This window comes from Balaenoptera musculus, chromosome X (assembly GCF_009873245.2).
Source record: "Balaenoptera musculus isolate JJ_BM4_2016_0621 chromosome X, mBalMus1.pri.v3, whole genome shotgun sequence".
NCBI classification, from domain to species: Eukaryota; Metazoa; Chordata; class Mammalia; order Artiodactyla; family Balaenopteridae; genus Balaenoptera; species Balaenoptera musculus.
The window spans coordinates 11043227-11053970 of NC_045806.1; the positions used below are offsets into that span (position 1 = coordinate 11043227).

The window sequence follows — 10744 nt, forward strand, 5'->3', positions numbered from 1 at the left end:
TACTCATCCAGACTTGAAACTTCTGAGTCATAGTTGACTTTTTGCCTTCACCTCATTGGCTTAGTCTAGTCAATTCTACCACTGAAAGGCCTTCCTAATATGCCTCACCCTTTCGAAGGAACTTTTCCTTTTTTTCTGTCATTTAGAATTTTTTTTCCAGATTTATCGAGATATCATTGACATGTAACATTGTGTTAGTTTAGGGTGTACAATGTGTTGATTTGATACACTCGTGTATTGCAAGATGATGACCACCATAGCATGAGCTAACACCTCCATCGCATCACATAATTTGTTTAGCGGTGAGAACATTTAAGAGCTACTCTCTTGGCACGTTTCAAGTACATGATACAGTATTATCAACTGTAATAATCATGCTGTGCATTACATCCCCAGAACTCATTCATCTTCTAACTGGTACTTTGTGCCCTGTGACTAGCATCTCCCCGTTTCCTCCACCTCTGGTAGCCGCTGTTCTGTAACCGTGTCCCCCTCAAACTGAGCTCCTCTGCCAAGGTGGTGATTAACCTCTCTACCCAAAACGTTATTCCCTTTCTCATGCAACACCTGTTCCCCTGAAGACTGAGGGGTATCAGAGAAAAGGCGGCATTGGAACTGCACACAAGCCCCTGTGTCCCTGTCCTTTGAAGTAAAAGGCTTTTGCTTTAGTCTCCCAGGCCTCCCTGAGTCTCAAAAGACTGTCTCAAGAGTTAATGATTGGGAAATGTGAAGATGTAGAAACAAAGAATATTATAATGTTGGGTGGGGAAACTAGTAACAATTTAGACTATAAACCAGCCACCCAGCAGAATCACCGAGCTCCCGGTTCCCTGAAAGATACAGCTAAAGGCCTGACACACATGTCTAAGCTGTTTTTACAGGAAGCAGACCCGCACCAGATGAAAACTGCTGACTGCAAGCATGTACACCCTGGACTGGTTGAAACCAGGAGACTGGTGATGCTCAAAACTTCACTTTGACGCCAGCCAAAGCATGAGAACTGAGCACAAGCTGATCATACACCCTGTGGTCTCCTCCATCGCACTGCCTTGAAAACCTCTGTCTCCTAACTGGCAACTTGGAGACCGTCTGAGGACTTTAGTCCACCATCTTCCCAGGTTGCTGGCCTCCTGAATAAAGCAACTTTTCCTTTTTCACCAGCACTTGTCTCTCGAGTATTGACCTTTTGAGCAGCGAGTAGCCAAACTTGGGCTCGGCACTGGCATCCTCTTGTTACAGTTCTACTCTCCGTTTCTATGCGTTTGGCTTTTTTAGATTCCACAGGTGTCATATCGTACGGTATTTGTCTTTCTCTGTGTGACTTATGTCACTTAGCAGAATGCCCCCTTTCTATACAACCGCCGCCCACTAACTCCACTAACAAGGCTCATGTGTCTTATGATTGGACACTGCAATTTCCCCTCTGGCCTCTTTGCTTCTCATTCCTCCGATCTGCTCATTTTGTCAACTTTACCTTCCTCAAGTGTCTACCTAAAATCTGTCAGTGCCTCCTGAATCTAGCCCCGATGTCTTCTCCTGGCTTCACAGTCTTACATTCCAACTCTTTGTCCCATGACTCCAATCTCTACCCTATGCTAGTTAAGGTCATTGTTTCCTGAGTATGCCTGTCCCCTTCCCAACTCCCAGCTTTAACCCATTCTAGTATTTCTGCCTAGAATTAATCTTTTCACCAATTACATCACTTTTTTCCTGACCTCAGCTTTCCATCTGGATCCCATCCTTCCTCTCGGACCTCAGTGGAATCATTCGTCCTTCTTTTATGCCACCCAGCGCCTTCTACCTTTTATAAGTCATCTGGGTAATTGTTTTACCCTCCCTATTAGAAAAGAAAGACCATGCCTTACATTTTTTTCCTGCATTTTTGCAGGGCTCAGACTAGAGATATATGCTGACTTATTGAGATGGGCAGCCAGACGCATTTTAGAGTTTCCTCCAGACTAACTTTGTTAGGGCTGTGAGAGAAAAAAAATGCTGTGGAATGTCGATTGCCATAGTGGGAAAATCAATAAGAACAATAATGTAACAATATTAAGAGTTATAATTCCTAAGTGTCTTATCTGTTGTCAGGCACTTGCTAGGTGATTATCTATCTCTCTCTCTCTCTCCCTCGCTCTCTCTCTTTCCAGATCCTTACTACTCAGCAAGGGATGCATTATACATGAGTAAACTGCACCTCAAAGAAGCTAAGTAACCTTTGCTAGAATTTTAACTCAGGACTCCCTTTAACTGAGGCTCATACATTTCTAGTATCTATTGGGAAGGAGGACAATACTAGCACAGAAATAGCTGAGAATGGGAGGAGGAGCCCACCACTCTCTCTGTGCCCCTGCCAATCCTCTGTCAATTTTTTTCTGCACAAACGTTTAAAATTTGCCTAAATTTTACACCCACAAATCACTTGATTTCGAGAAGGGTATACTCTTGACCTCTTCCTGCGCTAGGCCTAAAACTCGTTGGGTGAGCCTCAGGTTGACCCTTTCAGCTTGACTCTTTTCACATCCTCTTTCATATATACACAATACTGGCATCATCTCAGAGCAACTTCATTATACTCAGAAATGTGATAAAAGATTAATTTTAAAGGCCAAGAGATATGTAAATATCAAGTACAATAAAATCAAGTCAACCCACATGTGAAAAATTCTATTGAAGTGAAAAACATAGATAAGTATCTATAAATAAAATTCCAAAGTGTGATACCACAGGGACCATCGGATAACCAGCTTCTGGGCTAGAAGAGGGAGTTGGGGCTCAAATGACAGCACCTCCCAATGTTGGTTACTGAGCAGCATAATTGAACTTGTACTCAAGGGGTTTTGAGATCATGTAAAAGTCAAGAGCTCTAAATTTTCCATTCATTTTTATATCTTTTACTTTATAAACGGTATGATATATAAGAAAGGGGGCTTTGGGATTAGGCAGGATTTGATTCCTGGCTCTACCCCTTGCTAGCTGGGTGTTCTGGGGCAAGTCACCTAGCCTTTCTGAACCTGAGTTTCTTCGTGAATAAAATGAAGTTAACACTACCTACCTGAAGGCACTGTTGCCAAAATAATGGCACATACAACCATTGTCTATGGATATATAACTCAGTGGCTTAAAAAAACAATCACTACTGTTATTCACAAGTCTAAGGTTGAGTGGTTCTTTCGATCTGGACCAGGCTGGGTTGTTGTTGGCTGGGCTCACTCACGCATCTGCCATCAGCTGGCAGGTTAGCTGGGCCAGGCTGGTCTAGCATGGCTTCACTCCCATGTCTGGCCACCTGTCGGTTGGTATGAGAGAGTTGACCTGGCCACATGCTTCTCGTCACTCAGCATGCTAGTTTGAACTTGTCTACACGGAGGCTGAGGAGGATTCCTAGAGAGCTAGCGAGAGCAAGTCACGATGCCAGCCCAGATTCAAAGGTGGGGGAAAAGACTCCACCTCTTGATGGGAGGAGCTGCAAAGTCACATCATAAAGAGATATGGATATAGGAAGGGGAAGAAATTGTGGCCGTTTTTGCAATCTATCGCATGACCACTTTGAAAAACTGTCAGCATTTTCTAAAATTAAGTACATGCATTCCTTTTGATCCAGTAATAGCATTCCTAGATATATACCTAAAAGACACATTCATATGAGTTCAAAATAGATACACTGGAATGCTCATAGCAGCACCATTTACAATAGCCCCAAACTGCAAACTACCCAAATACCCACTAGCTTGCCTATTTAGAATAGATAAATACATTGTGGTATTTCCACATCATGGAACACTATGTGCAATGCAAATGAACAAACTACAACTACATGCAATAATATGGATGGATATTACAAGAATCATGCTGAAAGAAAAACAGCCAGACAGAGAGAAGTACATATTTTCTGGTTCCATTCACATAAACTTCAAAAACAGGCAAAGTCAATCTATTCTGTTAGAAATCAAGATAGTGGTTACCTTCGGAATAAGGGATTGGAAATGTGCACAAGGCAGAGGGGGGACCTCAAGGGTGCTGGTCATGTTCTGTTTCTTGATCTGGATGCCTATTAAACAGGTGTGTTCAGTCTGTGAAAATTCATTGAGCTGTACTCTCATGAGTTAAGCACTGTTTTGTATGCATATTTTACATCAATTAAAATGTTTATAAAAGATAGCATATTTGAAAGTACCTATTCACAGCGGGCTGTCAAATATTTATCTTTCCCCTTCACATTCCCCAAAGAGACTATGTATGTGGTAACAATTTCCATTGTTATCTATTTAGCATGAACCAATCAATCATTTATGTGAATGTAAACAGGACACCCAAAGATAATTAAAACAACGGGCACACTTAAATCTTGTGTTTTTAAAGTAACTATCCTGCCTGAGATATGATATTGGCATTCAAAGGGCTGAATCCAGTATAATGACTGGACAGAATGTCTCAGCTGTCTTCAATCTTTTTTTTCCACCTGTAAGATCAGCGAGCGAACTCAGGGTTATATCCAATTTTCAGGTCAATGCCTTATGTCCATTCCTTTTTTCCCTACTCAAAAAAAACCATAATGGAATGTAAGAAATCAAGCATAACTTTATTGCAGAGATAACTGTTCATTCTCTCTAATTTATAGCAGAGGGGAAAATCATTCCAGACTCTGGAGATACAATGGTGATCTAGACAGATGATATCCCTATTCTAAAGGAATTTGATGTCATTCACAGTGATAAAATACTTGCAAAATATCCACAGTTAATCAGGATAACCAGTGTATTCTGGCAGTAAACTAACAACTGCTAAATCAGAGCATGGCAATAACACAGAGTGTAATCTAGATAGGGCTGGGTTTTGCTGTGGCAAAAATTATCCCCCAAATTCAGAGGCATGAAAACAACGAAGATTTGTTTTTTTCTTTTGCTGCATGTTTTTCAAGAATTGACTGGGAATTTTGCTCCACTTTACCCTCAACCTGGGACCAATGTCAATCTGGAACACTGTATATCATCATGGCATAGGGATAGAAAAGATGACAAAATTTAAAGCTCCCACTTGAAAGTAACACATGTCATGGTGGTGCATATTTTGCTAGCCAAAGTTTGTCATGTGGCCACACCTAGCTTCAGGTGGGTAGTGAAGTTCAAAACTATCATGTAGAAGAAGAGAGAGCCAGACCACTGGGGAACAACCTTAATGACTACCATATATTGTCAACACGCAGGTCTTAAAATAGCTTTCTTTCATTCTTGGTCACAGAATATACCTTGATCCCTACCCTTTCTACCCAAAGTATATCTTGATAATCACAAGAAGGAATGACTGAGAGTGTGAACATGAATTAGCATAAATCTATCCTGGTATTATTCAGAAGATGTCAGAGCTGGAAGAGACCTTCTATAGCATTTAGTTTAAACCTTTCATATTAAAGTTAGAGGAATATGGAACTCAGAGGTGACCTGCTTCAAGTCAAAGAGATTTTTGCAGTAAAACCAGAACTTGAACCATGTTTAATGCTTTTAATTCAAAGTGTCAGCTTTGTATGTAAAGGAGAGGAACTGCATATTGCAATAGTATCTGAAGCATTTATAATTTTGGCTGAATTATATTCAGTCTTTTTTCATTCAATAAATATTTATTCAGCACTTATAGGCAATGAACTATTGATAGATACTGTAGTAAATAAAAGATGAAATAGCCTCAGAATCTATGCTCAAAGAGTCAGAGTCTGGTAGGATCAACCAAATAATGGGATAAGTATATTAAGCATTACAAAGGAAATAGCAAAGGTCAGTTTTGCCCTCTACAAGATTAACTGTTAATGAGAGCTGGTCAAGAATTGATATGTAACAAACAGTCACCTGATCTTTGATGAGGGAGCCAAGAGCACACAATAAAAAAACGACATCCTCTTCAACAAATGGTGCTGGGAAAACTGGATATCCACATGCAAAAGAATGAAATTGGACCTTTATCTTACACTACACACAAGAACCAACTCAAAATAGATTAAAGACTTAAACATAAGACCTGAAAGGTAAAACTCCTAGAAGAAAATGTAGGGAAAAAGCTTCATGACATTGGTCTTGGAAATGATTTCATGGATATGACACCAAGAGCACAGGCAACAAAAATGAAAACAAACAAGTAGGACTACATCAAACTAAAAAACTTCTGCACAGCAAAGGAAATAATCAACAGAGTGAAAAGGCAACCTACAGAATGGGAGAAAATATTTATTTGCAAATCATATATTTGATAAGGGGTTAATCCTCAAAATATTAGGGATTCCTATAACTCAATAGTAAAACAAACAAACAACAACAAAAAACAAACCTACTGACTCAATTAAAAAATGAGCTAAGGAACTGAATAGACATTTCTCCAAAGAAGACACAAAAATGGCCAATACGTATATTAAAAAAAATGCTCAACTTCACTAATCATCAGGGAAATGCAAATCAAAACCACAATTAGATATCAACTCACACCTGTTAAAATGGTTATTAGCACAGAAACAAAAGATAACATACTATGTAAAGTGAGTTTGACAGTTTTCTCTTCTTATTGGTATCTGAAAAAATATATATATATATATAAATGTTTGGAAAATTTTTCTGGGCCAGTCTGTTGACCAAAAATCAGTCACTGTCCGTATGTAATTGCAAGAGCACCTGGGTAACAGAGTTAGGTGTGTGCCCAGTAAGAAAAGAAGAACACAGATACTGATTAGCATTATTAGTCTGTTACAGTAATTTATAACATTTTAGAATATTTCCATTGCACCTACATTTTTATATTTATTGGTAGAAATTTATTCATTGAATTCTTTATGATTTTTATAAATCTCCATGATCTTTGGTTTATGTGGTTATAATAGTGTTTATTGGCATATCCTCTCTTTATCCATATATCTGTCTTGCCAGAGGCTTGTTTATTATTAATTTCTTTCATAAAGCAAGGTTTTTGTTTTGTTGACTCTATTGTTTATTTTCTATTTTCTGAATTCCTTTGCTATCTTTGTTGTGTTTTTCCTTTTATTTTCTTGAATTCACTCTGTTGTTTATTTTCTTGAGCTCTTCTGTTGATTTGGAATCCTCGATGTTTCAAAAAGTTCTCTTTTCTTTCATAAACCCTGCCACACTCTTTCCCCCATTTGTAACACCAGTGGTACTAAAGACAGCTCCCAACCCGTTGTAACAGGGATTTTTCCCTGCCTAACTAACACAAGGCAAATATACTAGGGGGTAATCTGTGGTAGCAATAACAGTGATACCGAGCAGGACCCTGTGGGGCTTCTGGGCACAAAAGCCCTTCCATGTCCCCCATTTCTTGATTACAGGAAATAGGCTTCAATTAGCCTCCATGACCTTCCCTGAGTTCCAAGGAGCAGGTTCAAACCGATGCTAATTAGGGAAGGGAGGGGATAAGGAGACAAGGGAGGAACAGTCAAGAGAAACAACAGTGCAGCCTTGGGGCAGGGTCCTGGTTCCCCTCAAGGGACACACATAACAATATCTTTGAGCTGTTTAGCAGATGCTGAAGCCCCCACCAGGTGGGAGAAGTTAACTGCATGCTGCCCACAAGCACGGAGACCCCAGACCAGCTGGAACCAGAAGGTTGATGATGCTGACGCCCACTTACCTCCCCACCAGCCAATCAGAAGAATGTCCACGAGCTGATCATGCCCTCTTTGAGCCATTACTATAAAACTCCTCACTACCCCCTCCAGGTCTGGACACACAGTTTTGAAGGCATTAGCCCGCCGTGGCCCCCTTTGCCTGGCAAAGCAATAAAGCTATTCTTTTCTACTTCACCTAAAACTCTGTCTCTGAGACTTAATTCAGTGTCGGGGTACAGAGGCCGGATTCGGCTTCAACATCACTTGGCAATTTTGAGACACAAAGGCACTGATGTAAAACTTAACCTCCCAAATAACTGTTAGCAAGAAAACATTCTTGATGGATTGGGGCTTGTGGATTTTTCTCTGGCTGAGAGAGGTGAATGCAGGAAAATGGGTGGAATCACTAAAAGTCATTAGGAAAGTAATTTCCAGCGATCCTGTAACATTTAGAGTTCATTTCCTCAAGAGCAGCATTGCCCAGTGCATCTTTATGCGCTGCTCATTCAGGCACATCGCCCTTTTGAAAGGCAGCGGAATTTGCCCTTCTTAACACAACCCTCAGCGGCTGGGGAAGTGGAGCTTATGGCTGAGGGCTCGCTGGAAGGTTTACATGCAACCCAGTGGCAGGAATGCCGCTTGGAGGAAGGAGGACAGGGAGCTCAAGACCACAGCCAGTTAAAAATGCCACCTCATTAGTAGCAATTAGCACTCAGTCATGCCTGGGAGACTGTCCCCATAAAGCAGGTCAAATCAATTACTGCCTGCCTCTTAGACAAAGGTGGAGACCATTGCAGATCGCTACGGCTAGTTCTGAGATTTTGTGTCTGAGACCAGGAGCAGATTTGATGACACTTTATAACCTTCTCCCCAGAGGAGGGCTTCCCTCTTTTCTTCTGCTCTATGTGCGCAAAGAAATATAGCTGCTGTCAAAAAAGGCCCGTGAGTGTCTTCGAGGTTTTGGTTGCCGGAGAACTGGGACCAACTTCAAGGATGCTGGAAACTTTGTGACTTTGTGAATGGATGCAGGGACCTGGAGGGGTTTGCTCACAGTGAGAGAGATGGAAAGGGAAGGAAATTCACACGTGATGCGGGTGCTAATTCCCTCCCTGACATATAGATATAAACTAGCTCAAAAGAAAATCAAAGAATTGATCGTGTCCCTGCTAATGGCTAAGCTGGTGACAGTGCTTTTGTCTTTTTAGGAGGTGACGGGGAAGGGTCAGCCAAGGTGCTTTATGAGCTTCTGGGAAAAAAGAAATGTAAGTGCTGGCCAGGGCCCTGGTGTGGATTCTTATCAGCTGGTGAATGTGCCCAGAGGCAGTCTCCATCTTCTTGCACCGCTGGAGCCCAGACAATAGCAAAGCACACTCCTTGGGAAAAGGCGGAGACCTCTGCTTTTTATGTAAAATTTCGTGTCAAGAGCAGTTGCCCTCTGTCATCAGTGTTCTGAGAAAACTCCCCGGGCCCCTCCCCAAAGTGCCCCTCGGAGGTGTCGTTAGCTGGAGTCGGGGGGGGGGAGGCTGCAGCGGGGCGGGGTGGGTAAACTCAAGGGCAGGGCCACCCCGAGGTATGGCTGGGGGTCTGGATCTGCCCCCTCAGTCTCATCACGTCAAACCTCCTCCAAAAAATATCCTATCTCCAAAAAAAACCAGTGTTCTTGCTATGCTCACTGAGTTTTCTGACAAGTCCCGTCTTCTGGGCGAGATTGCTGTCCCCAAATCTCTTCAATACTGGAATTCATTGGCAAAAAGCTTGGAGTGGCATTTCTCAACATATCTGAGAGTACCTACAGGACAATCACTGAGGTTGCTTGTTAAAATGCAAAAGGCTGGGTTCCTCCAATTCCTACCGAATGGGAATCGGAGGGTAAGGTATTCACATAATTCTAACATCCACCAGAGTCTGAGAAGTGCGTGTTTGATTTCCTAGTGGCGTGAAGTTTCGTTTATGGTTAGTGAAACTGGGGCTAAGAGACTTGATGTGTGCCATGTGTGATCCCTTCATTCATGGTTTTTCAAATCCTTACTATTAAACACGAAACTTTTTCCGAAGAACCTTTTCTTTCTTTGGCCAGGGTTCCCAGGATGTTTGCCGGCCTAGGTCAGGGCCTGGGGCAGCCAAGAGACCGGAGGAGTTCTTAAGGCTCTAATCACCGTAAGTCATGGCGATTTCCATGGGAAGAACAGAAATTGAGACAGGCAAGGTATGGAGTAATGGGCTAAAAGCTGTGGTTAGGAATCCAATCAGTTAAGTCAAGACACCAACATCCGGAATGACCGTGAGCTTTTCAGCAAGGCTCCCTAAAGGCAGACTTCACAACACGGACGTCAGTGACATTTGCACAGGGCCCTGTGTTTGCGTCCTCCACTGTCCTGGCAACACCCTTGACAGTGTCAATACCGTCCTCGTTACCTGCCTATCCATGCAGGCTTTCATCCACTCACCCATCAGGTATTCTGATGATCCCGCTGTGCTCCAGACACAGAGCTTCGAGCAGAGGACTCAAAGATGAAGCCTTCCTGCGCCGGAAAGACACTGGAAGAGAACACATGGGTGTATGAGGAGCCAAGGAAATGTGCAAGCCGCTCCTTCCAGCACCTTCACCTTCCTTCCGTCACAGCCATTCCCGAGTGTATTCCCAACGTGAATCTCACCGTCAATCAGAGCAGTCCATAGGCATGACCTTGAATCCACACCTTACCTCTTTAGACCCTGAGATCTTTATCAGCCATCTCTCTATCCCACCGGTTCCCCCAGCCTCACGTTGGCGTTTGTTCTCTTCCTTTTCTTTATTTTTCATGACAGGTTTGGACCTTGCTTGTCCTTTTACCCATTTCCACTCCGGGTGCACCCTTTCAACACTTCCTACGTGATCTTTAGAATTTTTTTTCTCCTTGAACTTACGTGGAGACTTTGTTAGGTCAATTCAAGCCGCCAAGTTCCGTTTTAATTTGCTTTCTCCATTCACATGCAGTGGTCATCGCATGGGTGGAGAAAGTCATGAAAATGTACTGGCTGGGACTGTTCCAAATCTATCCTCTGTTTCCTCTAGTTGGCCCTTTCAGTGGCTCTGCTGTTCTTTTATTTCCTTTCTAGCTTTTACAGCATTTTCTTTACCTCTCAAGGCCTTAGCATCATTCC

The 10744-nt window shown here is 42.2% G+C and overlaps 1 long non-coding RNA gene across 1 annotated transcript in view; it reads right to left on the reverse strand.

The window, feature by feature from the left end:
- Positions 1-10132, reverse strand: part of LOC118888891 — a 33467-nt gene extending 23335 nt beyond the window's left edge. Inside the window, exon 1 of the long non-coding RNA XR_005018381.1 lies at positions 10048-10132. This is a non-coding gene — a long non-coding RNA (uncharacterized LOC118888891). The remainder of the gene's footprint in view (positions 1-10047) is intronic.
- Positions 10133-10744: the final 612 nt, after the last annotated feature.